This window comes from Hippoglossus hippoglossus, chromosome 6 (genome assembly GCF_009819705.1).
Source record: "Hippoglossus hippoglossus isolate fHipHip1 chromosome 6, fHipHip1.pri, whole genome shotgun sequence".
Classification (NCBI taxonomy): Eukaryota; Metazoa; Chordata; class Actinopteri; order Pleuronectiformes; family Pleuronectidae; genus Hippoglossus; species Hippoglossus hippoglossus.
In genome coordinates this window covers 21,873,564-21,897,770 of record NC_047156.1, presented here as the reverse complement: position 1 = coordinate 21,897,770, position 24,207 = coordinate 21,873,564, and the positions used below count along the sequence as shown (strand labels likewise).

Here is a 24,207-nt window from a genome sequence, read left to right as displayed (position 1 = left end):
GACAAACACTGGAATCAATGCATATTTAGTTTTACACCCTTATAGGTCAAATCATTCTATCTGTTCGTTCTATTTGATTGATTGTATTCTACATTTGGGGCTGAAGAAAACACAACACTCTGGATGACAGCACTGACATCTGATATCCAAGCTATGTGTAAATACAATCATGATATATACAAACTAAAGATGTCTGTATGTGTATACAGGAAAATAGAGCGATTCATGTGTGGACTACATTCTGTCAGATTTACCTGAGTCAACAGTTGAAATATTCTTAAATTACTCAGGGAAGATATGTGGGTGTGTACATATATTTATTTCCAGCTATGACTGGGACACCACATCAAAAATGCCCTATTCGAGCCGAGGCCCGGTAAGCACGGCTGTTTTCCCTGCTGGCACCTCACGACAGCGCTGAAAATACAATGAAAAAGCCCCACTAACTCGCCCGTATGTCTCATACATCTTCAGTCATGCGGAAGGCCGTCCGTCAGTTTTACTGCACATCGGCTTCCTCTCAACGCCGCGCCGATGACTGATGGCCCTAAGTGCAACTAGATAACTACGGCGTGGATGATAAAAATGTGAAAACACACATCCGAGACAGGAAATTGGCCGTTTTGGAGCAATTGATACGGACGAGCTGCAGCGATTTCACTTCCTGTGACGCTCCTGCCTTGAAAGGCAGAGATGTGTGGTCGTCCATGGGGAGACAGCCGCAGCTCGCTGGACGTGTTACGACGCTACACTAACCTAAACAATCTCAATTTCGTCTCTTGAACTTTTTCATCTTTCTCATATTTTTACAGAGTGAAACCTAAGATAATAACGTCACGGGAAGAAAAAAAAGTTTCTTCTAATTCCCGGCCATCAGCAGCGAGTTTCATGAAATAAAAGAGGTGTCATAAAACAATAGCCTGGTAAAAGTAAAGTAATGAGTTGAAGTGAATACCTATGAAATGGTTCGCCGGGGCTTAATGGTGAGTAGAATATCAAAAGAGAGAGTCAGGCCTAGCTAAGTGTTGATTATCAGAGAATATCCTGATTATATCTGAAGAAACTATATCTCAGGTCTTTCTTTTTTCTCTTCTTCCTTTTATGCACCAAACGGAGCATTGATTGATGACAATGGTAAAACGGTAAATGGTCTGTTTTTATATAGAGCTTCTCTAGTCTTGATGACCACTCAAAGCACTTTACAGCACAGTGATGACACAGCTGCTCTTTCAGGGTTATGTGCACATTATAGAGTTCAGCAGTTTAAACCTATTTTTTTTTTTTTTTACGGAGCGCAATCAAGAAATCACATCTCGTCTCTGTATTATCGGACTAAATAATGGAAATCATACCGTTTGTGCACAAATGGGCTCTGATGGGTCGTGTCTCCAACAGATATTTTTATCCCTGGCGTAAAAAAAACCTTTGATCACATGATAAAATTCCAATCTCCCGTAGTCACAGCCAGCGCAGACACTCTGTATACAAGTGGGTGTAAAAATCACTTGAGTGCTGATTAATAATTCATCTGTGTGCTGTCACAAAGTGCTCGTGGTCCACTGCTTATCAGACTGCATTACCTCTGACACCGTGGGGATTGCAATGCTGGAGATGATTTAGTTTTGACCAGCCATAAATAACATTTGCTGCTGCTGATTAAGCGAGGCAACTTAAAAGGCGAAAGGGGATGACGATTTGTGACACTACAACACCCACGGTTAAAATAAATGAATTTATTTCATGTTTAGCACATAATTCACTTAGTTTTTTTTCAGTCACAGGAAAGGTCAAGTTTGGAGGAAAGGGCTCACTCAGGTATATTGACTTATATGTATATTATCTCTCTGTTAACACCTATTAGAGTGGGAGAGCATCACTGTCTGGTCAAACAAAATCAACCCATACATTGCTGTACTTACTTGGCAAGTATCAAAAAGGGCTAAAGTTGAACATATCAGAAAAATATATTGACCAACGATGTCTGTAATATTCTTACTGAATACATCTGCAAATAGAAGGGCTGACCTCTGCGCGTACCTCTGCCAAGGCTAATGCCGCTCGCTTGAGCTACTGTGCGCTCGGGCTATCGTCCATAAAGTTACCGTCCAGGGAGAGAGTCAGACCTCCTGGTTTCTGCTGCAGTTGTGCATGTACCCAAAAGTGTCATGCGAGTCAGTTCTCTCTCACACAGCAACTTGTCTTTCACTCTTTTGTTGACATTTTGCTGATAGCCATAACCTCTCTGTACTGCTTCTATCTCACTATGTAATCACCCAGTGATTCTACTGCTACAACTTGACATGATACTGATTTGGCCGATTTTACGTTAGTGTTACTTAACAATTTCTTCATAGTATTACGACTAATATTAAATGAAAGGATTATCAAATAAACTGGGCCTACAAAGTTTTCTTGTAAGAAAACAAAGGCGGTTTACACTCCACCACCAAACTGTATGTCCTGGAGGTATAAAATACATGTCAAGTGTACTTCCTGCTGCATACAACATTGGAAAGCAGAGTATTGGTACTGCAGGTAATATTTAAAGTTGTTTTCATACATCTTCACTTGCCTGAACGTTTCTTTTTCCTTGTCTTTTTTTGGCACATTGCAGCTAATGTTGGCATCCTGTGATCCTGTGGTGCCACCAATGCTGGGACTACGTGTCATGACACTCAAGTGCAGAAATGTACGTAAGTAAAGTGCGTCACTGTGTGCGACATAAACAAATAACAGTCCTGCACTTAGTGAACACAAAACTGCCTACGCCTGAAAAACCTTGCATTTGAACATAAGCCTGGCAGAAGTTGCATTTCCCACCACACCATATTTGGAAGACAATAGCAATGCTTATATATACAGGTACTGTATGTATTTCTAGGGCAAAACAGTTGTTGATTTGAATGAGCCCAACCTTGAGCTAGTGAGGAAACTAAAGTTCCTGCATTTTCCGAGGGAAGCTTTGTCTGACGTGGTGCGGTGACGTTGATTGACACCATGAGATATGGAGATCAGACACACGTCAGTGAAGTGTGTGTTCAGACTGCTGTGAGATGAGTCTGCTTTGTCAAGCCTTTGTTTATAGCACCCTCACATATGAGATGGTGTCATGTTGTTTTCTGCATAATTATCTTAACTGAGCTAATTGTCGGCTGCCTTGACGAAGTGTCAGACAGCACCTACAGATTTCCGCTGCATTTCAGTGCACCGAAGCAGGAGATGATGTGAAATGTGCCCACTCAGAGTCAAATTCTGTACACTGCGTGCTGATCAGCGGGAACGTCTCATAATTCGAGTGGTGCAATAATACTCACAGGCAGTAATTGTGAGCCTGCTGATTCCAAAGAGCTGCTGGAGCTGCTTACTGCGCTGAAGTCAGGAGGCTGGAGGTGTGGGTGGGCGGCGTCTCCCCCTAATCCACATACCCCCGCAGCATTCCCTCTTCAATTGATCAGCCCCCTGCAAGAACCAAGAGACAGAGGAAACTTACTCCCAAATGAAGGAATCAGATACTTCGGTAATCAACTTGTACAATAATGGTTTACTGTCTCATCATATACAATAGTTACACACAAATATTTTTATATTTCTGTGGAGGTGGAGGGGGCTGGGAGAGCACCTTCACCTGAAGCACAGAGGATCAATCACGTCCTCACGCTTAAAAGGCAGCTTCTGCGCTGCCTCGGGGGATCACGCAGAGACTCGCGAAAAGACCCAGACACTCGAAAGACTCCTGGACACTCGCCGACACGGAGACACGGAGCGAGCTACGGAGCTGGAAAGCTCAGAAGTTTAAGTTTAAGTTTGAATTTATGTTAATAAATAAAGATGCTTAAAAGCAACCCGTGTGTCTCTGGCTGTGTGTGGGAGAGCCCCGTGGCAAGGTCGACTGCCACAATTTCTTATTACACTACTTAGTTAATAGTAATTTCATTATTTTTAACAAAGCAGGACACAATTTACGGGTAAACATCTTTCATTGGGTCATCTAATATTCAGAAACCTCTACTGCGGTCAAGGCAGATGGCCGCCCACGTTGAGTCTGGTTCTTCCAAGTATTTTTCTCTCCACAGTCGCCAAGTCTTTGTTGTGGCAACTCTTGAGTTTTTTCTATAATATTGCCAGGACCCTACATAAAGTGCCTTGAGATGATGCATGTTGTGATTTGGTGCTACACATGAAAATTGAATACACTGTTTTACCTTAGTTTAGTAAGATACAGTGACATTAAGAGGGGGGTATCTTTTGATTGAGGATCCCAGCCACAGCACGATCCCATCACAGTCTGCATGATGAATGCTCAGAGCCTCCCTGCTGTTCCCGCCTGTCACATGCTGTAGATCGCTGCGTGAAGTTGATTTGTAAACCTACAAATCACCTTTTAATGCAAAACGTTTCTACGATGATATAGGGATTTTTCTTGGCGAACAGTTGCCCATTTACACATCCAGTGGGAATGGACCAAAAATGGCATTCATTTGGAGTTGTTATAGTCAATTTAAGTACAATAATCACTTTTAGTAGTTCACTCCTGCTTTGATGTCCACTGGCTCATGGGGGAAATATTTGGCTTTTTAGCTGTCCAGTGCTGAAATACATTCAGCACATAGACACTCATGAAGTGTGTCTGTCTGTTGTGTTGTGTTGGTGCAGGGAGGGACGTGTACACTAGGTTCACGACAGCTGCTTGCTGTGACCGTAAACCATATTGACAAACTACAGAGACGAGCAGAGTCAGGGCTATAATTCTCTTTTGCCTCCTCACTATAACGCACCACTGTCCCATTCGCACAGTCATCTGCAAGGACATCCTCATTTCTCAAGATGAATCACATTCATGGAGTTTGCATAAACATAATGCATTCATAGATTAAGATACATGAAACAAACACACACCATACCAAAATGACTAGTTTGGTATCATTAAGGCCTGTTAGTTACAATGGGGGGGGGGGGGGGGGGGGGGTATGGGAATTGAAAATACAAAATGCGATGCGAATATATAGGAACAGATTTTCCATTGAAAAATCTCTCAGCAAAGGTGCAAACCACTGCTTCATCTTTGCTTTTGGGTTTCACATCTCTACTCACAGTAATAACCACATGCTCCATTTCCCTCCCCGTGGGTGAGAGACGATCAGACTTTGGAAACGCCAGAGAGATCTTTAGTGTTTCAGAGGTTGCGGATGCCACAGTAATTTGTTCCTTCGTCACAGAAAATAAATAACAAAAAAAGCTGCCTGTGAATTTTTTTTACTTTTTCACGTTTCCGATAACCAATTTTCAATGGCAGCATTTTACACCGGCGGCTACGGGGAGCACCTAGTGGCAGGTTAGGAGAATAGAAGCGTGATCAAAGAGACTCGGATCCACAAATTTAGAAGCTGTAATATCTAAACCATGTTCATCAGCACACAGTGCAAAAGGGAACGGCCCGGGACACATCTGATCTACCACATTCAGATACATGCAGATAGAAATGGCTGATGCATTTAAATCAGAAAGGATGTAACTTCTCTTTGATTCCCCCTGGCTGGGAAAACTAAGACCTTGGATCCAGAGCAAAATGTTGGAGCAGCTGTGCCGCCGTAATTTGTCTGCAGAGATGTTGGCAGCAACAGAACACACCTTGTCCTTCCTCGGCAAGATGTTCTACATTTCAGCTGCCTGATTACTGGCAAAACAATTCGTTTCGATTCAGGATATTTGGTTTCAGAATATTAACTAGCATCTGTGTTGGCGCTTAAATGTTACAGTAGTAGCGATTAGGGAGCAGCAGCAAAGACACACATTTTAAACTTTACTTTTGCTCTATGCATATAAGCAAAATTTCCACCACAAAAACATAGGACGGAAATATTCTACACATTTGACACATGGCAGCTATAGTTTATAGTTTATAGTTTTAAAAGAAAATCAGATGTGGTAGCAGGTAACTTCAGTATTTTATTACTGGATCCCTGATGTGGACTTACAATGAACCAGAGTTAATGTTGTTTTAGTAAAGCAAAGGCGTTTAATCATAATTTTACTTTAAATTCCTCTACGTGCAACTGCTTATTACAAATCACCATTATGGAATATGAAGTAGCTGTGAACACTGGCACCTTTTGTATAAGCAGCAACAAGAAGAGGTAATTAATTCAGTCACTGCTGATGAAATATATTACCTAAATACATGCATAAAGCAAAACACTGCTCCTGAAAGGCCTTGTTGTACTCTTTTTTTTAAGAGAGCAATACAATATAATGATGAAAGCACATGTAAAGCAGTAGATGTACGTTTGATTGGTGACATACAGAACAGAAATATGTATATATACTGTATATATGTTTGTGTATATTTCCAGAAATGCATGGAAGAAAAAGAAGAAACAGGAATAATAGGATCATAAGTAAAATGTAGCAAGTAAAAATATACTGTATCTAAGAAATATAGAGAAGCAGGGGAACATAAGGATAAGGACAGATGATTACTGAGTGGTTTCAGGGTAAATAGTGTTTAAGATATTTACCAGCTTAAGGTTTTTTTTGTCTAATAAACTGAACGATTTAAATACAGAGTTAAGTCCAACGATGAATAAATGGTGAACATTTCGACATAAACATAGGAACAGATAACATCTCTGAGGTCGAACTAACAGTTAGTTAGAAGCTTTGACAAAGTGAGACTCCTAATCTGACCTGAATCTGATTCCTTGGGATATTACACATTCAGAAAACAAGCGAGAAGTTATTTCAGTACTCTGGCTGGTACTTCTGCATCATCATGACGATCAGAGCAGACTGTCTTATGTTTTATAGAGTCAGGAACTAAAACCAAGAGACAGAGGAGCTGCAGCAATGGACAGTATGAGGAAAGTGTTGTCTGAATATTAGATTACGTAAACCTTTTTATGTAATGACCCAAATAAAAATTATAAACCTGAATAAGAGTCATGTAAAGCAACAATAACAACAAATTTGATTTGCTCTATGCACGCACATGCAAGGGATGCTACTACCTTTAATGTGTGATACTGTTTTGTAGCTTGAAATAAAATAGGAATCATTATCAATCTCCTTTGCACAGTTCACACTGTAGACGTGTTTTTATAGAAAACTGTTACTTTATTAAAACCTTTTCAGTGGCTTGCCTGGTTTGCTGCCTGGCTAATACGTGTCCTGCTGCTGGAACGAATGCTGGGAAACAAAGTCTGAAATTTGTTGTTTGCAGTTGGATCTCAAAATGCTTTAAACCGAAACCCTCACAAAAACCGATTCTGTGTTATTTATGCAAACAATGGTGTGAACACCTCATCAGTAAAAGTCTTACCTTTTTTTCTCTTTACCCACGATTCTCCACAGCAGCATGAATGATTGCTCACTATGTGATTTGAAGCGAGATACTGTTCTTCTGACTAAAGAACTCTCACAGCCGTGTTCAGGCATTGATGGCATTACTTGCTGAAACAGCAAACATATTATGCTCGGCTTCCCCTCTGATAATGCAGAAGGAGCTGTTTGAGTGGAACCTGGAAGTCGGCTCCCCATTAAAACTGCTGCTGGGTATTTTAAGAGCGAAGCCGAGCCTGATAAGGGAATTGGCCCATTGTTCCCCCTCTTGAAAGCCGTCAGCCTGGGCTTGCAAAAATTATTCCTGCCACTCCGTCACACTGACAGGACCTCAGAGAATATCACTCTTACTGCCACCACCAGCCACCGCCCCTGCCTCCACCGCAGCGTGCCGTGCAGCAAGTAGCTACACATGTTGCTCTTATGAAGCATAGCTGACAAAGGCAACAAGGACACGCGACTGACACATTTATAAAATGCCAGTCCGAGGGGATAACGGCAATCACAGAATAACCTGAAAGCCACTTCTCCTTCAACAACCTTGAGGTATTCGCGGCTAAACAAACAGAAACACACACATCCAGTCTAAATAGAAACTGAGAAGCCCCCATACAGAAAGCAGGGTACTGGGGAGAGGGAAGATGAGTCACTGAAAAACACCATCTGCACAACATTTAAACATTTAAACATTTCAAATGGAGAACAGGGAACCAAACGAAGTGGAAAACCAGAGCATGAGAGACGATGGAGGTAGAAATCCAAGCAGCGAACTCAGCAGAAAAGTAATTTCAAGGGTAAGCGTATGATATAGTTAATAAAATAAATGAATGCATAAGTGAATTACGGATCAACAGCAGCAAAGCCCTTCAGAAGAGAATAAAACAAAACAAACTTTTCTCAGTTTCTATCATGTGCTAGCATGATTTTACAAATCATCTCCTTGAGCATAAGTCTTTGCTACTGATAGCTTGGGACTTTCATCCCCCCCCCCCGTGTCTGTGACAAGATTAGGCTATCTCTCCTTGTGCACATGGATGACTGACTCCTTGGGGCCGGTCGCATCACTCTTTCACCCCCACCCACCTCATCCCAAGGCAGAAAACATTTCTATTTTCAACAGGATTAGGTCTCACCACAGGCCACCTGACAGGCGAAAGCATCACCCGCGTGGCACACGCCCCCCCCCCCCCCAGGCACACGGCAGAACATATCCTGGCCTCGGTGACTAACAGGGATCCCGGGGAGTGTACCTTACAGTGGCATCCACTGTGGGTAACACGTTTCTAACTTCTTTACAGCATCTTACAACCACCCTGTCGCAAACATTAACCCCGTCTATCAAGCTGTAAACAAATGAATGGACGGGACAGAGAAGTATTCACTGTCTCTTTGCTGAGTTAACAAACAACACGTAACTTCAGAGGCTCAACTGGTTCAATATCCCACATTTTAAAACCTCCGACTAATTTCAGCAGACAGATACAAACAAACAAATTTAAAAAAGTTATGATGGCAGCTATAAGTAGGTTCCAAAATATTGGTACGCTCATCGTGTTGTTCATAAATTCAGTAGGCAGCCCTGTTGCAGTTTCTCTTATCTTCATTTGAGGATAAACTTTCAGTGTCAGTGTGTTTTGTATTATTCCAATAGATTCCCTTAATCTGGCCTCTGTAATCCGTAACTAAAAATCCCTCAAACAAGGGATTTGAAATAGATACATTTAAAAATAACACTTTGAATATGAATATTTTATTCAAATATATTACAAGCCCTAAAAAATCAGAGCAGAAGAAGGAATTGGGAAGATTTAACTAAAAAGTTGAGAGTTTAAACACACAGTTACTTCATAGAGTCTGTAAGTAAGACGCTGTACCCTACCTGCACTATAAAGGAGTGTAGAACAGTCACCCACAGCTCAGGGAGGAAGTGGTCGCACTGATTAAACAGGCTTTCACACCTTGTTTGGTACGAACCTGAAGACTTTTCAGTTTAGTCCAAACCAAAATACCAGGGATGAAAGTTTCCTTGGACCATGGTCCGGACTCTGGACTGACAAGTTATATTTAGTCAAACAAAAATGTGAAAGCATTTTTTGGGGGATAGTTTGGATTTATGTACCAATAGCAGGAAGTTGAGAAGGTATTAAACAGTAAGAGAAGTGGAAGCGCTCGCAGGAGTGCTTGTAGTCTCAGCTTCAGTTGATATAAAGTTTGAAGTACCGGGATGTTCCATTTGATGGTAGTTATATGATATTACAGTGGCAACGGAATTACAAACAGAGAATACTTTTTTTCTATGCATTTAATCAAAAAAAGTTAGCAAATAAATTTGCCAAATTGACAATAGGTCATCTAACACACGCTGAATATCATGTATAAGTAGACACAGTCCAGGTAGGTGATAAACAAGAGGACATACATCTGTCAAAATTCCTTAGTCTGCGACCTAAATTACAATTTGAAACCGAAACTAAGTCGATCGAACTTTTTTGTTCAATGTAACGAAGACATGAACTTGGTCTAGACCTTTATCCAGACTTTGTATGCTGGTGTGTTTGGGGGACAAAATAGGTAAATGATAAACTTTCTCTAACCCATTAAAAGAAAAAAGAAAATCAGCAGTAGCTGGATTAATCTACAGGCAAGATCATAAATATGAAACGCCTGTGTACAATAGAATATTTAATCAGTTTTCCCCTTGTTCCAACTCAAATCTATATTCACAATCTCCATAAACATGATCAGTCAGCATTTAGTGAGTACACATATTCAAATCATCCGTCTTTAGAACCACAACAATTTAACAACTAGAAACCATTTCAAAACGAGCTGAAATTAAAGTAACAAATTTACGTGGATTACATTTTTCAATTATTTCTACTTTAATGGGAATATTTAGGACAAATACATGTGTTTTTCCTTCCTTTTAGACAGTGACAAGCCTAATACTGTTTTATTCATTGAATATAAAGCTGGAATCCATAGCTTAAGCTTGGCATAGCATGAAGACAGGAATCAGTTAAAAAAAAAAAAACAAGCTCACTAATGAATATGTTTTATCTTGTAAATTTATCTTTCTTTTGAATTGTGGACAGTCATTTATCTTTACTAAACAATACAACATTAAATATTGCACATTTATGTCCACGGCATTAAACCAAATGAGAACGACAAATGTTTTCAATTTGAAGCCAACTGCCTTTCCTCTGTTCCACAGTTACTAGAGCGAAACTGAGTGTTTTCTCAAACCAATCAATATTACATTCTCTTTGTACTCCCTCCTCCTCCCTCTCCTCAAAAAGTAAAATAAATATATAAATGAATAAATAAACATCAAATCCCCAGCTTTATTTGTGTCCTGGAGGTCACGGCAGTGCTGAAATAAAAGCAAAGAAAATCGAAGACCCTCTGCGCTGATGGTTTCAGGAAGCTTAACACACTTCTCTGGTTGAGCATTATTTTCATTCCAATCATATTATCCTAAGAAGATGCCTGTAGTGTGATGTGATTTAAATATAATTTCACGACAAGATTAGGGAGAAGAAGCTGAGGGCTAAAGTGCCAAGTGAAGCACCTCTCAGGCATCGCAGGTTAATAAAGGAACACACTCAACCTTGACATCCTGTATTTTGGCCTCGTATTTTTCCTCAGACAGTTTCGAAAGTCTTAGTACTGTTAAATTACATGATGCATTGAAATACAACATTAAAACATTTTATTTAAATGCACGGCAACTTGATTAATCAAAGAATATTGAACTTGAACTTTGGACTTGAAATGAAACACAACAACCATCTGAATTTTGGTTCCACTCCTATTATACATGATCCTCCCATTCAGAACCATGCAAACACATGGAGACAGGAGACAGCAAGATGTTCTTGGCAGGTGTTTCCCCTGCTGAGCATCAGAATTATCGCTAAAAAGCACTAAAAACAGGCAGAACAGGTTGAGCATAGCCTACGCTCTTGGTCCAATATGAATGCAAACATCCTGGAATTAAAGTTGTGAGTCAGCATGTGCACCTTCCAGCAGTTTCTTTCTGCATTTCAAATCTAATGTGCTGGAGAGCAGAGCAACAACCACAACAGAAATATGTCACTGATCTAACTCTTTCTGTCTGCATTGTTTGCAAGCTAAAGCTAAAGCTGTAAAGGATGCAGCACATGTTTCTGCACGAGGGTCAAGCACCACACGACATGTTAAAATGCATCTATGTGAGGAAAAGATGAGTGGTCTCATTTACACAGCATCGTAAGTTTACTAGTGTCACCAACTAAAAACTAAGGATCATTATAGAGCAAGTGAGGCTGTGACAGCGACAAGCACAATGTTGAGCTGAGGAAGATTGATGACAAAAACAAGATGATCTTTCAAAAATGTACTTCATAGCAAATCCCAAGCATTTCCCATAAAATATAATAGAGAAAGTTAGTTATTCAAGTGATAAATACCTATTATACCGGAATTTATTTTTCACCATTTCTGACTTTGGCAAGTCATAATGAAAGCATTTGAACCCATAACTCTTTAAACCTAAATAAACCGGTTAGATTATCATAAATCACTTTTTCTAATAAGCCATAAAATGATCTACATTCTTGCACTTCTTATGATCCCTAGGAAAAGCCTCTGCTGTGATTGGTCTCCATGTCAACAACAGCAGCAAAGTTTAAAGCGCCACATATGCTAATGTATTGAATGTCATGTCATTGTGACTTTAAGAGTTTTAAATATTCATGTTTGTTCCCTCTCATGTGGTGGTCTCTGAGTTTTGCATTTCATTGACTCTTTCAAAGGAACAGTGTGACCGGCTGACATCAGCTAAAAACAGCACACGCTCTATAGTGTCCCGTTGATATGTGCAGCTGATATGTATATGTATATACATAAGTTAGTACCGGCAGGCCACACTAACATTATTCAAGGCTAAACTCACTCTCATTCAGACCTTTTTGGCATCTTGCTAACGCTGCTAAGTCCATCATGTAGCCTCGTGTCCCAGTGCTGGCAATGGTTGACGAGATAAATGCATTTTTCTTATTTCATGTTGAGTTTTTTTGTGGTAAAGCAAACATAATGAAAGGGACAAAGCTTCGAGGCATCTGGGTCAGCTCTGCTATTTTCACAGACTTGCAGTCAAACTACCAGCACCTGTGTTGTTGAATCGGTTCTTCTCCGCTGACCTTAATTACGATGCCTTTTTTTTATATGCCTGTATATTTGAAATTCTAATGCACGGTCAGAGGTGAGAGTGCACAACTCTAAAGGTGATCCAGGGTTAAATGATTCCACGGGGGTTTGCATTTCTGGTTTGGAAATCAAATTTCTCAAGGTCACATGAGCGTAGCACGTATCTCTAATTAGGAGAAAACGGCATTTTCACAAATGTAATTGAGGTACTTGTATCCGTGAAGGTATTTTTCACACATAAAGTGTTTGTTACAGTTTGAACAAAGTGAAGTGCTTTGACCCTTTTGGCTCATTTATGATGTTAAAGTACAGCAGGACCAAGAGTAAGACCTACACTTGTTGATTAGTAGTTTATCTCGAATTTAAAACCTAAGTCACAATCAAGTCTGTTTATTTTCTGTCAAGAAAGAACTCTGCGCAAGTCATGTTTGTGCATCACCACATGGATGCAGTGAAATTGAGTGTTGTGTTGTTTTGTTGTACATCAGCTAAAGACAACTACCTGTTTGCCTCCTTCCACTTGATGATCATGATTTATCACATAAGTTCAAGCTGCAGTCTTGACTACTCATGCTCATAGTCAATTCATTTTCTGAGCTTATGTATGGCACATACATGCGGTGCAGCAAAGTGCTGCATGATCTGCTGTCAGTCACCAGAACTGGAGGTCCCTGCTGGGGTTCATGTTGTGCTGATGGTGCAGAGTGATACTCACTTAAAGTGTCTAAGGAATGAGTTACTTGTCAGTCCGTATGATGGACTGGTCCCAGTGGTCCCTTTTAAACCAGGAACACAAAACAAACAAGAAATAGTGACATCGCCCTCAACCTAAAAGAGGTAAAATCAAGAATCCCTCACTGGTCACCTGTCTGTGACAGTAACATTCTCATGGTCTTAAATGTATATCAGTAAAACTGTAGTCTCTATAAACAGATTCTGAATGTGAGTAAACAGAATCTGTAGGCGAGGGAGAAGATTTTGGGGCTGGAAGCCTTCTGGTTTCTGTTTCTAGTTTCTGTTTCGTTTGAGCAGGCTTCAGTTGCCTGCAGGTAAACAGTCCGTGTGGAGAGCAAGAGAGGCGGAGAACATTGACTGCAATTCATCCGCTTTTTCAATATTTCTGCATTCATATGCAGATAGCTGTTAATAGAGATGAGCCAAATGCCATCTAGAAAAAAACACGTCACTGTTTGTGCTCGACTCGGACTGTAAACAGTGTATGGTGAACACACTCACACACACACACACACACACACACAAACACACACACACACACTCACACACACACACACACACACACTCACACACACACACACACCATAGTTAACCTCCGATGAGGGAATAGAAAACCTGACATGCAACAGTAATTATTTGCTCCCCGAGTTTCCATGGCGCCCTTGTTTTAATGGTTCATGACTCCTCCTCTCTCTCAAATTTTAATGACTTAATTTAAAAGTATACCACAATAAACATAATTATGGAACCCTATAGCAAAGTCAGTGTCGTAACGTTGAAAGATGCGGTGAAGCTCCATCTGTAATTGAAAGGCAGCAGTTTAAATGGGGCAGATAAGGGAGGTGTCCGGGGAGCGTCGCCGGTAATCAACTGATGAACCATTAATGAATTACTCATTTGTGAGGGGCAGTCTACAAAAAATGGAATTGTGGTGTTTCTTTGTTTAAATAGGAGTTGTGCCTCTCCGAGGTTTTACCCTGCAGAGGATCCAGTGGTGCTTAAATATATTAATTTATGTTTTGGTCATTTGAGGGCACAATGAAAAATCGGAGCTCCGTCTCGATTCCCCATTTACACCACTCCATACCAATTTCTAGATAATCCATCAAATAATTTGCTGCACACAAGCAAATTAATCTTCACTGTATAATTAGAATATCATTAAGAAGCTGTGTATTCCTGAAAATGATGCCTAAGTGATTTCATGAATCATTCGGTCCGAGATGTTATGAAAAAACAGATGTTATATAGAATCTAATGCCTCTCGCAGCAAAGAAAAGTTTATCTTTGCTAATTGTTAAGTGAACACGTTGGCACAGAAATTTCTTGGTTCATGTGACACTGTACAAGATTAGCTCAAGCTATTATTTTCCATTTAATCCAACAGAAAACAAAAAGCAATCATATAGAAAACAATATGCCACAGTATCTCATACCCTTCATCTGTTATAAACGTCCATTTATATCTAATGAGTTTTAATCAGCCACAACAAAATCACCTTGAAATTCCATGAGATACACACAGCTGGTATCCAGTACATTGTAAATACAAGCTTATACTAATTCCCACATATTTTTTTATTGAGACAAATACGTCATATATTGCCTTTAACCAATACCTATCAACTACTGAAATTCCACCGGTCAATAAAATATCCAAATGCGACATTCAAAGAGTTTGCTGCATTTGAATGAGTCACCCTCTGCAGATTTAACAACAAGACAACTTTCCCAACTGTATTATGCTCATATTGAATATACAGTGCATTTTATTCAAGTTCCTGACGGCTGGTCTCCACATTTTTCAGTCATTTTCCAAATGCATGTCTGTCTCATAACAATGCCCTCACTTAGTGTAATTGCAATCTTGGCTGGCTGTCTGTCGAGACATATTTATAGCATTAAGAAAAGTTCACTGACAGGATTAAGATGTCAAACTATTTTACCTTCTAAGCATATTTCTAAGGGCACGGCATCCGCTCAGTGCTCATAAAAGCGCCAGCGACTCTTTGATGACCGAGTCGTTTTACTCCGTGAGGGGTTAGTCCGATAAAATCGCAGAGAACTAGAATGGCAGCTTTAATAAGGTAAACAGTTTATGGACACAGTGCCCCTGTTAGGGTTAGATCAACAGCTGAATGACTGGACTGGGTAAAATAAAAGCACTGACACAGGGACAGTGTCAGCTTTTCCATCAAAATGAAGGCAGTAAAAAGAAATTGGATGATTTTAACTTTAAAGCTCCTCCTGAGGAAAATACAGTAGATTAAGATACCCCATACAGTACAGGCTGTATTTCTCCGTGACAGACTGTGACAGCCATCCATTCCATCAATCAATGGGGATGCGGTGGGGAAATGAGCTAAGAGGAATAACCAGCCTTGGGAAAATTTACAACGTGGAGGTAAATGATTGCACATTTAAAATCGCATGATATATCAACTCATCTATACAGATCCACTAGATACACACTTACGCCCAGAATGTTCTGGTGTGAGCATCTCGAGAGAAGATCCATGCATAGTTCATTTCGACCTGTGGGCTCGCAGCCCAGCCTGAATATTAATGAAGATGCCAGGAGACCAAGGAGACTCATTGTAAAGCTGGGCCATTATTGCAGAGTAGTTAGAATACTGAAACCGCCTTGTGCCCTCAAATTGGAAATCTGGCGGATTTGCAATCTTGGGATCAAATAAATCATCTACATCATATGGGATTTACCACTTTTGCTCACAGAGAGTTCAACACACAGCTACTAATGTTGTGGTATATGCGAAGATTAATCTAAGTGTGATTGTATAATGTTAATCTAAAGACTGTGTGAGTTTGAAAAATCAAACATTAACTACATTAGATCTGATGCTATTTGCACAATATGTTTGTATCACAGCAGAGCTCCTTCTAATTCCACAAACATCCTGCTGCCTGCCTGTGGAACGCAAAACTCATCAACTGTTCATCTTATCTGATTCACACTTGGCGTGTGTTATCGTTAAAGACCTGAGGAAGTGCACTGTTGAATTTGGTGCAATTGGGACACATGAAATGTTCAATATTAACAGAACCTAGACAGGCAAGCAGTGCCCTGCAGTCAGTGAGGGTGTGACTCAACAGTCAGTCTGTGGACCGAGTTAAACATGTCTTCTTCTCCATCCTCGGGTGAAATACAGCATTGGCCGACAACTGGAGGCTCGGAGGTCAAATCTGTCCCACCAGTGCATTTTGATCATTTGATTATTTATGGGACAGACACAGACATGCATGGGTGCTGATCTCCCTCCTGGCAACAATGTCGACAGAATCAGCAATTTCTCTTTAAAGTAAAAGCTTAATTTTAATTTTGTAGCAGTTACAGTGATGTTAACCAAGCAGAACTACAGAGGTTTTATTTTGAAAAGTTGTGACCTTGGGTTTGAGGATTGTGTAGGTTGCTTTACAGACCTCTGAAATGGTCAACATGAAACATATGAACTTAATACAAGTTCAGTAAATCATTCAAACTTATATATAAACTACACTCTTGATCATAGCTCACTTTTCACTTTTGGCAGTTTAAGAAAGAAAACTGCAACCAGTATAACCACAGGCGAAGCCAACAGCCCGTTCCAAACAGGCAGGTTTACAACGGACACTGCACTAGTTATAAATAATGAAACAAATTAGCTATCACTATCAATAAACGCACTTCCTCTTGAGCGTATGTCTCTGCATGCGAATAGCAGGCTGTCTCATGATTCAATGGCAGCATCATAAAACCCTAATATTACCTGGCCTGACTGCAGCAGGAGAAGAACACCACCGTGACGGATGCTGTACTGTATCCGCTGGCCAGATGTTCCTGTGACGTTACAGGAAACACACGGGGTCTCACCTTGAACCATCCTCATCAAAGAGGTCGTCAAAATACATCACTTTCTGCTGAATCAGAATCACGACTGCTACGACTTCATCGCCGATGCCACTGGCGTCCGGGCCTCTGTTTACCCGTCTGCAGACAGATTGCCAGTCAATTGAAAATCAACATCATGATCTTTTTCTTCTGTGCAAACAAACGGCATTATTGCAGTGGCACAATAAACCCTCCTTTCCCCTTTATTAATTATTTCATGGTGACACCAAGTCCCGAGACATACCTACTGTTAGTGTTCCCTCACTGATGCTTAGGAAAAGATTTATATTACTGCTGCAACCTGATACCACACTCACCACATGGCAACAGAAGCAAAATAGCCAACTTTATACCCTGAGGCATTTAATTCACAAATGGATCGTGGAGGGGTCCAAGGAAAAGTATAAAAGAGGCAAATTCTGGAGCAGCAGATGGTTGAAATGACTCGAGAGTTTGGTGTGAAACAACTTGAGATTTAGTGCATGACTAACAACAACGCAGCCAAAAGCACTTGCGCTTATTGCATAAGCATAAATGAGATAAAGTGCAATGGAGTGGCATTTCAGGGTCTGGAGATTAACAGCAAATTTTAATTTGTTTCGCGAAGGCGTCCAACTCCTGACTGACTGGCTGGGGCTCAGAAACAATTTGAATAATTTCTAGGCAGATAAATTATGAGATGCCGACACATTTTAATACAGTCACCTCCTCTAAGTGGCTGGAATATGGAATTTGTTTCTTGTTTTTAATTTAAGACGAGCCAGGGAAACCTTAGACTTTGCTAAAAAGCACGTCACATCCCTTGACTAAATGCTATAGAGAAAGAAATATGCATTTTAATCATGAGCGTGCAGATTTAACTATATTGCTGTTATACCGAAGTCTGTAGTGTATAGTGCATGTATAGTACTAAAGTAGTAATATAAGTACTATAAGTTGTGGTTACTAATTATGTTAGTCATTAGTGAAGTGGAATAGTTCAGCATGTGATCTTTAACTAGTATTTATAATCAAATCTACACACTGGGGATGGTATTCAGATCCTTCACCTGTGTAAGTAAAAATATAAATAACCTATGATAATAAAAGTAAAAATCATGGTATCCGAGCTTAGGTAATGATCAGTAAAATGTACTTTAAGTATCAAAAGCAAAACTACCCGTAAAAAAAAAAGGCTGTAAAACTGATATGTGGTTATACATTACATTGCTAAATTGTTACTAATGAACATTTTATCTGTTGGACAGATTGCTTCACAAATTAAAATTGTGTCTTCCTCTAATCTTTGCTTTCTTTATGAACTACTGTGTGATTGTACCTCTTCAGGCCTTGACGGGTGAATTGATCATGTTTGGAAATTAAAAGGGAAATCTGCATTCAGTCTCAAATACACCTAGTGTGTGATAATTCAAAAAAAGGTCAGGAATCAGTTCTTTAATATTAATGTGTCCATTGCATTTTATTATTCTAGAATATATTTTTTGAAGTAAAAAAATTACTTAGCTCACTACAGTGATCAAACTGTTAATGTGATGCAAAGAAAAGTAACAGTTTTTCCCTTGAAGTGGCATAGTAATGCACGTACAAGTACCTCAAACTATACTGTATTGTACACTACCTGAGTAAATGTACCAAGTGACGTCCCATCATTGCTATGAACTGTCTTTGAGGTGCTTTTAGTCAATCATTCAATCATTCAGAATTTCAAAGGCTCAGTGTATTATTCTTAAACTTTATCACAAATTACATTTAGCTATTTATGGTAGGACTGTGCTTATGTGCATATAATATCGAATGAGCCTTTGAACACCTAGCTTCTATGTGCTTCAAATGCTAGGTCACACTTTGTGAAACTTTACTTTTTGCATTTGTTATGAAAAATAAAATCTGCGCTTAAATGACCGAAAAATTAAATATGATCACATCCCTCATGGGGTTTACATGGGTTCCTAAGATCTGAGCACTGTGCAGTACACAGGAAGACCCCTGAGATTTCTCCCCCCCCCCCCCATCTCAATAGCCTTATCTGTGATGTGCAACTGATGAGCTCCTGAAAGACTCTGTGGGGTTTTGCCCGTATGGATCAACTGACAGGAGGATGGGGAGCTTGGTCCATTTCTCTCTCACTGGGAGATAAGCGCTGTCTGTCAGCTTGATTGACGCTTTAAAGAAGGGCGGCCTCGGTCATTGTGGGGAGGACTTGACTTCTGGATGGCTTTCCCAGCAGTTCACAGGATTGGATTCTGATATAAGCAAACCACACACACCTTAAATATGTATAATGGTTCTGCTGCATTCTTACAATAACACCTTGAATAGTGGATTTTAGCATGGACCACAATGTAATGATTCAAGATCATTGTGTGCATGTCTGGCATTATTGATTGCAGTGGAGGTAAACAGTATAGAAGTATTATGTGTCTTTAATTTAAAAAGGTGACTCATCTCATTAGTTTTAATTAGATTTCAGTTATTTTGGATCCTATACCCCTTTGACATCACTTAGGCGCCTTTCAGACACTGAACTACGGAGATCGACCAGACTTTCTCCACAAGGGGGGGTGTGTGCGAGTGCAAATATCCGAGTGAGAGCATCCCCTGTTTCAACCTTCTTTCTCCATCTGGCCCCCGAGAATAAAGTCCTCGGAAAGTCCGGAGGAGCTGACGTGAGAACCCAGCAGGAGATCCTCTGCAGGATGCACCGTGAGCGAGTGGGTGTGCTAATGACGTTTCTAACGTGCAAACTGAAAAAAAAAGAGGATACAAATAGCTCTGGGGAAAAAGCGGAGCGATACGAGGCACTGACAGAGACGTCAAGAGAGTTTGTGGTGATAGGAGCTGATGCTCGGTGTCAATGTGCTGTGAACAAAAAAAACCAGTTAATCCAAAGCAGAATTAAAACGTCACATGCTGTCTCCGCCTGCTGCGTCGCCCCCTCACCTGCATCCTCCGGAGAATTCATTGTTGTTATGGTGAACGTGTCTGAGTGGAGAATCTCCCGCTGCGTTGTTGAAGTGTGAAAGGCAAACTCTGGAGAGAGTCCAGCCCTACTTCTCCAGGGGGGGGTCATGTTTGAAATGGCTTTAGACTCCCACAGAACTCCAGATAAGCTCCTGAAATTATCCAGAAGGGCTGTATGTAAGACCGCAAATGTCCAAGTCAGTGGCTGCGGACATTCTCCTGGGTACAAACTCTGTGGATAATGTTTGAATGAGCCCATGTGAGAAAACAGCACGAGATTATCTGGAGGATGAACCACGAGCGAGCGGTTGCATTGACGACGTTTCTAACACGCAAATATTACAAAACTATAAGAAAGTACTATAACAAAATAATACAAAATAACACAAACCTCTGAGGATGAAAAAGAGGAACCATACGCATAGAGCACACCAACGAAGACGTCAACTCGGAAAGCCAACGAGATTCGAGCGGCACACCAGCGCCAGTGTGGATGTCCTCTAAACCAAACAAACGTGATCTCCACGGTGGAATTTATACTTCATGCCCTGCTTCTGCTCTACCCCTCACCTGAATGCTCCGGAGAAGTCGGTGTTATTGTGAACACGTCTGACAGGGCGCTGCTTAAATGACGCTTCTATTATTTAGCCAAAGAGCAGAGAGGAGTCATAAGGAGACGAGCACATCAGAGCACTAACACGGGGCTCTGTGTTGCATTTCCTGAGTTTTTCTATACTGTTAACAAGTGATTGGTTTCCATAAAACGTTTAGTGGTAAATCCCGGTGCGGGGAGTCACATTCAAACACATTCACATCACACCACCGCCGAGGAGGTTCGCCTGACAGCAATTGATGATAAGCGTTTCAAAGCTGCACTGTCTTCCTGGTCTGTTCCTTGTTCGACAACACATAGCATTACAACAAGCAACAAAAAAGGTGGGTGAGGAAGGCGACCCATACATAATGCAGCCGCGGACTCACACGAGGCCTTATACATCAAAGGCTGGACGGGCCGGGCTACCGAAAATCACAGAGGCTGTTTTGCATTTACCTCTCCATCCTTCAAAAGCCGCGCGGGCACCAGCGAGACTGGGAGAGGCCACAGAAAAGTAATTGGAAATTCAGGCCCACACCAGAGGCCACCATTTATCAGACAGAGATAGGTACTGTAGCATTTTACCCAACTACTTTTGTGTTGAGAGGATTGATAGTCGTTCACAAGTGGTTTGTTACAGATGACTTTTGTGATGCAGCAGGGCAAGTGCAGCGTTTTTTTCACATTTGGTTCAGACTAAGCTTTTACTCAGCTGATGCCCCAGCTGAGCGTTGTCTTCATTTGTTAAGCAAAGCGGAATAATCGCAAAAAAAATAAAATGAATCAAAATGCTGCATCACTACATGCACAGTCCCCTATTACATTAAGTATTTAATCTGTGTATTTACAAATGTAGAACTGGGTCATTTCCCCTCCAAAAATAAAACCTAAACTCACTAATTGGACGTGAATAGAAACAGAAAGCAAAGTGCACCGTCACTGACAGAGCAGGAAGGCTTTATTTCCGTGTGGACTCATCCTCGTGCTCTTCATCCATGTTGGAGTCTGCCACCAGACAGGCGGGTCAAGAGGGTTGGAGACTTCAAATTGCCCAAAGTTATGGATGTGAGCGACTGTCTTTCTGTGTTACACCAGCGATGGAGTGACAAGATGCCCAAGGTTTTACCCTGGTTCCCTCTCCGCCCCATCGCAGGACTCTTCCAGACAGTTTCAGTACATTGTGATTACTGTGGACAGCGCAGTCTCATTCAGACCCCACCCTAGAATTTTATAAGTCAGTGACTCACTTAATGTTATTTATTCATTTTCCTCGTTGGTTCTTTGTTTCGGCCACAAAAGAAACCCCTCTCCTTCATATTAATATTGATCGCACAAAGGCTGCGTAGCTAGAGATATCTGGGCAAATTGTTCTTTGTTCAGGCATATGCATTCAGAGCCAATCAATATTTGATAATGTTCTATAAAGGGTTGTAACAGAAGCATATTTTTAATCAGTTTGTTGATTATTCTCTCAATAAACTGATTCATTGCTTAGTCAAAGTGTCTCAGATCTCAGAGATATTAACTATTATATGAGAATCCACACATGTGAGACGCTGGAACCAGGCGATGTTTTGTGTGAATAATGGCTGAAAAGATAGTTGCAGATTATTTTGCTGCCAATCAACTTATTGATTAATTAACCACAATGGTACTCAGTTGAGCACATACCTCCACCAAGGCCAAACATTCCCTTTAAATCAGTCAAGATGCACCGAATTTCACTTCGGCAAAGATATCAGTTCTCAAAATGTTCAAGATTTTTTCCACTAAGATCCATGACTTCTTCACTGGGAAAAATGTGAAAACGTTGAAAAGCACCCGACCTTATAATTTTAATAAAAGGGGAAAAAAACCTGTATCCGCCCCCTGATGTGGACCTGCACAAAACGTTTTATGGGTTATTCCCTGACACATCCCACAGCTTTCTACCAACATTCATGGAAACCAGTCAGTGTTTTTTCTGTGATCTTTCCTACAAACAAATCGACCAATCTTCTTGGCAGATGTAATTATTTCATTATCTATTGAGCTCTACAAAAAACAAAGCAAGAAAGAACGGTGAACAAAACCATTATTTATTTATTTTTTCATTTGAGTTTTTTCACTCCTGACATTTTACCCTTCGCTTCCTTTTAACAAATATTCATTCACACAACTGTTTGTATCCTTACAAGCTTCAATTTTACACCCTGAATTTGTATTGACAAAATCGTACCAGCTGAGTTTCTTTTTCATATATAAACATATATATATATATATCCATTGCAATAATGGCTTCACAAATTAAAAGCTGCACTTGCCCTAAGTTACAAAACAGTTGTCCTTTAAAGGTTCCCTGATACCTGCCATTAAACTAATTCAAAATGTGCTCTTTATTTAACTGTTTTCAACCCGTGATCAACTGTGAAGTATCCTCTTATCTTAATAAATGTTCCTTTAGACTAAAATTTAGTTTTTATGCCACTTTTTTTTTTTAAAGTTATTTTACAACTTTTTGGGGGATTGTTTAATAAGAAGAAATTAGGACCTAATTTGTTTGTCCCTTATTCCCTTTCCAAAGTCTACACTTACTTCCTGTTTACCGGAGGAACATCAGCCATCTGTGAGCCATTATCATCAGAATCCCAAGACTGACAGCCTGCTGGCGTGCACGCAGCGACATGATGGAGCGAAAAGGCGCAGACACTATTTTATTGTCAGGACAGACTTCAAGGTGACAGGAGAGGTGTTGAAACTGTGATTGATTGCGCTCACAGCCAATAGAGCCCAATAACACACAGCTGAGCCGAACCACCTGGATCAATATAGTATCAGAGAGATATTCGTTCGTCTTTTCTGTGAGAGCATTGTGAAAAAAAGTCACGTGCACTTGGTAATGACTTCATGTGCTAATTGGCAGCCATTATAATTAGGCTGGGCGTCATTTTTATTGTTTATTGTTTTCTAAATATAGACAAGAAGCTAGCTTTCACATGTTGTGCAACCTGTGAACAACAGACACCCACTATAGTCCCTGTATTGTATAAAATGCATGGGAATGTAACACAAAAGTCAGTCATGATTATTTTTTTAACATAGCAACTGTTTAACGTGATGAAATTAAAACCGTATTTTCTAAATAATCTTCAACTACAAATCACATGTAGTTTGTTATATATCACATAAACTTCTATAATTTCAGTAATGGCATGACACTGAAAGGTCACCTCACCCAAAACCTATTGGGAACTATTTCTATACTAAAATACCAACACTATTATTCTGCTGTGAGCAGCAGGCTATGTGGATAACATTGAGTAACAGTGTTTTCTTATTTTCAAATGTCACATTTTAATGGTTCACAGAAACAAAGTCAGGAACCAAATTCCCTTCCTCTCCAGTGTGTTAGTGTGCCCACACCGAGTCTCACTGGAAGAGAACTCCAACCCTCTGATAACAAAAGGTTTTATTCATAGCATTACATGGAGGGACCAGACATTCAGACAAGATGGCTCCT

The 24,207-nt window shown here is 40.3% G+C and overlaps 1 protein-coding gene across 2 annotated transcripts in view; it reads right to left on the bottom strand.

Annotated features, from left to right (window-relative positions):
• The window catches only part of lingo1a (leucine rich repeat and Ig domain containing 1a), a 128,354-nt gene that overhangs the window by 59,858 nt on the left and 44,289 nt on the right, over positions 1 to 24,207 (bottom strand). For both annotated transcript variants that reach the window (XM_034588447.1, XM_034588448.1), the window contains exon 2: positions 3,315 to 3,459. The gene's annotated coding sequence lies outside the window, so the exon portion shown is untranslated. The remainder of the gene's footprint in view (positions 1 to 3,314; positions 3,460 to 24,207) is intronic.